We start from the raw sequence: 6917 nt of genomic DNA, 5'->3' as shown, positions 1-6917 counted from the left end.
CGAAGAGCCGGCATTGTCCGTAGACACCTCCAAGGTCATGTGGCCGACATGACTGCATGGAGCGCTGTTACCTTCCCGCCGGAGCGGTATCTATTTATCTACTCACATTTGCATGTTTTCGAACTGCTAGGTTGGCAGGATATGGCGTTGCTCTTACAAAAATCCAGCCAGGAAGACCAACTAAATTACACCAAAGTACATTGCAAGACATGGAGATGAAGGATGGGGAGGATGTAGGCCATCTAATCTAGAAGGTCCCAAGTTCAGTTCCTGGTAGGAAGGCTGCTACAGGTCTTTGTCAAAGAACTATCACCAGCCGGATTGGACAATGCCAAGTCCCACAGAGCTACTCAGCACAAGACAAGATCATGAGAAAAGGCAAAGAACGGTGAGAAGGACCTAGACAAATGTTAATGCTCCTTCTATCACCAATATATGTGACCTTGTGAAATTCTATATATGCACATGTATAGAATTAGGAGTTAATTAGGTTTCTACAGGAATGCCTCGACACCAGGCACAGGCAAACTTGGGCTCTCCAGGTGTTTTGGAGCTCAACATTCACATTGTGGGAGTTGAAGTCAAAAATACCTGAAGGGCCCATGTTTGTGAATGCCTGCTCAACACACATGCATAATTACACAATTAGTAAACACATGGAATCATAGGACAAGGAGGTAAAAACGCCCACAGAGATTTGGAGACCATTACCCAGAACAATCTCCATGTAAATAGTTGATTTTCTGGTTCACGAGGAGTGGCTATTTTAAAATGTTTCTGATGAAAGAACTGAAAAGTGGCCATAAACATCAGTATTAAAAGCCAATGGTTAAATAAAGCTGCAGGTACTAAATACAGATTTGTCCAACCTGCCACCCATAAAGGGAAGCACAACTAGGTGAAATCTGGAATGGAAGGCCTGGAATAGTTTGGCTCTATTTATTTACAATGGGGAGAACGATGTGGCTCTTTCCTGATATTGCTGAGCTAGTTTCTTGCATTCTTCACAATTAAGTTGAAGATTTCTGTTGAGCTACAAAGTAAAGCAGGAGCGAGAAAGTCAGTTCTTGTCTGTAAATTTGCATCAGGTCCCCCAAAGCAAACTACACAATTTCTTCTTTTCCTTTTGGCACCTAACTGCAAAAACTCAACTCAGTTATTTCTCTTTGCACTGGACTGCTCAGTATCCTGCCAGTAGGTGTCACCTTATTCTTGTTTATGCATTTTATAAAATTATCGTGGAGTTTGCTATTCTCTTCATCCCACCTCAAGGTACTGTGGAACTCACCCAATTATTTAAGGAACCCCTCGAAAGTATAAAGCAAATGTTAGGATTACATTTTACAACTTTCTCACCAATACTTGGTAACAACATGGTGCAACATATGTTCGAAGGATCATTTTCAACAAACATTTAGATCTCGGAGATCAGAGAAAATAAAGATATTGAGCTGATTTTTTCAGTTCAAGCTCACGGACCCCCTGAAATATTTCCACTTACCGTTTGTTAATAAACCCTGGACTAGTCATAGAACTGGAAGAGAACCTCAGGATCATCCAATCCAGTCCCATCCCTCTGCCATGCAAGAAGATACAATCCAAGCCTTCCTAACAAAAGGACATCTAACCTATTTAAAAACTCCAGGGAAAGCATATTCTACCATCAAACAACTATCAGAAAGGTCTTCCTAAAGTTTAAGTGGAACCTTTTTTCTTGCATTCTGAATCCATTGCTCAACTGTATCCCAGTTTATATAGAGCAGCAGAAAACAAGCTTGCCGACACCTCAGTATGGCAGCCTTTCAGATATTTAAACACGGTTATCATGCCCATCTCAATCTTTTTTTCCAAGCCCCTTAAGCCATTCTTCGGAGAGCTTGACTTCCAAACCTTTTATCATTTTGGCTGCCTTCTATGGACATCTTCCATCTTATAAATATCCTTCTTGTATTGTGACATCCAGAGTCTTATTCCAGGTGAGATCTGACCAAAGCCAAAGCAGAACAGAGTGGGACTGTGACTTATCTCAACCTAGACACTATACTCCTATTGATGCAGCCTAGAATTACATTGACTTTTTTAGCTGCCACATCCCACTGTTGACTCACGTTCAGTTTGCGGTCTACTAAAACTTCTAAGTCCCTTTCATATATGCTATTTTCAAACCAGTGTCCTCCATCCTATATCTGTGCATTTTATTCAGTGCTGTTGGAATGACAGTGGTGGAGACCTGGGGCACCAAAAACATTTGGGTCAGGAGATGGAATTGACAAGGTCCCCCATGACCTTCTGGCAAACAAGCTAGTTAAACGTGGGCTAGGCAAAACTACGGTTAGGTGGATCTGTAATTGGTTAAGCGAACGAACCCAAAGGGTGCTCACCAATGCGTCATCTTCATCTTGGAAAGAAGTGACGAGTGGAGTGCCATCAGCAGGGTTCCGTCCTGGGCCCGGTTCTGTTCAACATCTTTATTAACGACTTAGACGAAGGGTTAGAAGGCACGATCATCAAGTTTGCAGACGACACCAAACTGGGAGGGAGATCCAACACTCCAGAAGACAGGAGCAGAATTCAAAACGATCTTGACAGACTAGAGAGATGGGCCGAAAGTAACAAAGTGAAGTTCAACAGGGACAAATGCAAGATACTTCACTTCGGCAGAAAAAATGGAAATCAAAGATTCAGAGTGGGGGATGATGCCTGGCTCGACAGCAGTATGTATGAAAAAGACCTTGGAGTCTTCGTGGACAACAAGTTAAACTTGTGATGCGGCGGCAAAAAAAGCCAACGGGATTCTGGCCTGCATCAATAGGGTATAGCGTCTAGATCCAGGGAAGTCATGCTCATCCTCTATTCTGCCTTGGTCAGACCACACCTGGAATCACACTGTGTCCAATTCTAGGCACCACAATTGAAGGGAGATGTTGACAAGCTGGAAAGCGTCCAGAGGAGGGCGACTAAAATGATCAAAGGTCTGGAGAACAAGCCCTATGAGGAGCGGCTTAAAGAGCTGGGCATGTTTAGCCTGCAGAAGAGAAGGCTGAGAGGAGACATGATAGCCATGTATAAATATGTGAGGGGAAGTCATGGGGAGGAGGGAGCAAGCTTGTTTTTTTGCTGCCCTGCAGACTAGGACACAATGGAACAATGGCTTCAAACTACAGGAAAGGAGATTCCACCTGAACATCAGGAAGAACTTCCTCACTGTGAGAAGGGCTGTTCAACAGTGGAACTCTCTCCCCCGGGCCGTGGTGGAGGCTCCTTCTTTGGAAGCTTTTAAGCAGAGGCTGGATGGCCATCTGTCGGGGGTGCTTTGAATAAGATTTTCCTGCTTCTTGCAGGGGGTTGGACTGGATGGCCTGTGAGGTCTCTTCCAACTCTATGATTCTATGATTCTATGAAATGGTAGCTATAAATCCTCAAGAGTGGAACCTGTAAAAGTGGAGGCTGTTTATGCTTTAATCAGTGATTCAACTTGGTAGTTTTGTGACCTGAATGGTACGCTGTGTAACTTGCATTGACACTGTGCTCGATGGCTTAACCATGACTTGTCCTTGTAATGTTGCCCTTTCAGCCTCCCTGGGGCACAGTCTCCTGCGGCATCCCTCCTGGGTCTCAGGGCCAGGGATAACGTGACCTGGATACCTTGTCCTGGATTCTCTGGTCACATGTCTTGACCGAGGGAAGGCAGCTGCACCATTGATCCATGTAAGAGAAGCGATCCATGTGACAGGGCTCTGGGGCACCTGGAAGAGCTCAGCCCATGCGCAGGCCATGTCGGAAAGGCAGGTGGGGAGTCCCTGACTTGCCCCAGTTGCATCCATGTGCTGTTAATTGGACTCCTTCTGCTATGCGGATATTCTTGGGGTGAACTAATTGGCGGGGGTTATGTTCCATTAATAAGCAACAAATATACACTCATCCTCTGATTCTCTTTCCTGCCAGTTCCCAAAGGAAGAATTGGGGCAAAGACTCTCATCTTCTTCCTAATCTCCCTACTTTCGTCTTCCTTCCCTCTCTCCCCTCGCATTGGTGTCATGGGATTTGGGGGCTCTTATTTGGACGCACCTAGACACAAAATATTCAAATGGGGAGAAATCGTCATACTCTGAACACTGGCAATGTTCAGTTGATGATATGAGACACACAAGATATTCACTGAGCTGGAATCACTTGATGGCTCGCTTTGACCTGAGCCAATCCATGTTTGTTGCTGTACTTATGTGCCTTGGAGTCATTTCTGAAGCCAACCTATCCCAAGATTTGTCCTGGTGAAATTTATTCAGAGTGGCTTTGCCTTTCTCTGAGGCTGAGAGAGTGTGTCCCCATCCACATTGACCTTTTAAGGCAGTATTGATTGTGGTGCAAATGATTACATGGGGAATCCTGGAACCAGCTTGACTCCCGGATGGTGATGACACAAACCGCGGTGCACTGATATGCATTGAAGATTTTCTTTTGCATGCCTTTGTGGGCATTTGTTGTCTAGCTATTACCATTTGAAGCTAGTTTAGAACTGCATTAAATAGTTAGTGGAGATGGGGCCTGTGACTTGCCTGAGGTCACCCAATCAATTCCATGGAATTGCAGTCCAACGTTTAAACACCATGTTGGTGCTTTAATTCATGTTTATTGGTCCACAAAGGAACACAAAATGAGGCACCGATGCCCTGAAATAAAGTTTCTGACCTTTGATGAAAAGTTCCTTCAGTCCCCAACATTGCAGTAATTGAACATTCAGTTGAGCCTTTAGAAATACATTTCAGGCATCCAAGTGACCAAACGAATTGGAACACAGCAAAGGGAAGAATTCTATATAAAAGTGATTTTCAGTCTCTCCCTCTCTGCAAATGATAGGAATTTGGGGACTGGAGGAAGTGTTTATTTGTGGGGACAGAATTCTTATGAGTTGGAATCCCTACCTTTTCTCTTCCCTGTTATTTCTATGCAAATAATAGTTTTGCATTTCTGAATTGTGGAATCGGGATTCATGATGGACAGGGGCCTGTGAATTAATTGTCCTGTCCCTTTAAAAACCTAAAGCAGATTCAGAGATCAGTCAAATGTGAGAGGAAGTGGCAGTATTCTTTCTGTGTGGTTTATATATATAGATATGGAGCCCCCGGTGGTGCAGCATGTTAAAGCGCTGAGCTGCTGAACTTGCAGACCAAAAGGTTGCAGGTTCGAATCCAGGGAGCGGGGTGAGCTCCCGCTGTCAGCCCCAACTTCTGCCAACCTAGCAGTTTGAAAACATGCAAATATGAGTAGATGAATAGGTACCACTCCGGCGGGAAGGTAACAGCGCTCTGTGCAGTCATGCTGGCCACATGACTTCGGAGGTGTCTATGGACAACGCTGGCTCTTCGGCTTAGAAATGAAGATGAGCATCAACCCCCGAGTCAGACACGACTGGACTTAACGTCAGGGGAAACCTTTACCTATATATATCTATATCGTATCTGTATCTAGAGATAGAGATGTTGTTGAAGGCTTTCATGGCCGGAATCACTGGGTTGCTGTGAGCTTCCCGAGCTGTATGGCCATGTTGCAGAAGCATTCTCTCCTGACGTTTTGCCCATATCTGTGGCAGGCATCCTTAGAGGTCATGAGGTCTGATGGAAACTAGGCAAGTGGGGTTTATATATCTGTGGAATAATGTCCAGAGTTGAAGAAAGAAAGAACTCTTGTCTGTTGGAGGCAAGTGTGAATGTTGCAATTGGCTACCTTGATTAGCACTGAAAACCCTGGCAGCTTCAAAGCCTGGCTGCTTCCTGTCTGGGGGAATCCTTTGTTAAGGTTCATTCATTCATATATATATACACAGTGTTCCCTCACTTTTTTCTAGGACCACCCTCAGTAAGTGAAAATCCGCGAAGTAGGGATACTATATTTATTTTAACATTTATACATTATTTTAGTAGTTATACACTATTTTATGTCTTTATCAACCAATTGTGTGTTGATAAATCACCCCCTTCTCCTCCCGGTGCCATTTGGGTTTTTTTTCTCTCCCTTTGGCTTCTCCTTCCTCCCTTCCTTAGGCTGTAAATTGTAAATTTTTTATGATTTATAATAGTATTTTAGAGTTTATTGAAAAACCGCGAAACAGCGAATCCGCAAAAGGTGAACCGTGAAGTAGTGAGGGAACACTGTAGATGTGTATATATACACACACACATACACATATATATATATACAAATATATATATACTAGCTGTGCCCGGCCACGTGTTGCTGTGCAAAAGTGGTGGTGGTATTGGTTAAAAATTGTTGTGTAATTTTTATTTGATGTTATTTGCATTTTATATTAATTTTATTGTAAGTTATATTTTTATTTATTATATTTTATTATTTTCTTGTATTATTTTTAGTTATTTTCTGTTATTATAGTATTTTATTGTATCAATTTTTTAGTGTTTTTTATTATTTTTTATTGGGTTGCTAGGAGACCAAGTTGGAGGAGCTTAGCCTTCTAACTGGCAGCAATTGGATAAAAGCAATTATTCCTCTCTCTCTAATTAGGACTTTATTTTTCTTTTCTTTTTGTTGTATCAACCTAGAGGCGTGGATGATGGGTTGTGTTGTCAAATTTCGAGGTTGCGGGGCCTGTAGTTTTGTTGTTTTGTGGGTCGCCGTGATGCCATCACTCTTTTATATATATAGATACACACACACACACACAGAGTGCCCATCTGCTTTCCCAGATGATTTTCTAGCAACACACAACACCAGCTGCATTTTATCCCCATCCTGAGTTTCTTTCTAATCCTGACACATAACACAACTGTGGGTCTCAGTCCCATGGATATGGGTTTTATAATATGCATCTAACCATATTTAGAGGCCCTGGAGAACAGAACGATCCCTTGGTTTGAAGGGGTGCCTTCAACAAAAAAAAAAGACATGTTACAAAATCG

Source organism: Anolis carolinensis, chromosome 3 (genome assembly GCF_035594765.1).
Source record: "Anolis carolinensis isolate JA03-04 chromosome 3, rAnoCar3.1.pri, whole genome shotgun sequence".
Classification (NCBI taxonomy): Eukaryota; Metazoa; Chordata; class Lepidosauria; order Squamata; family Dactyloidae; genus Anolis; species Anolis carolinensis.
This window is presented reverse-complemented; position numbering follows the sequence as displayed.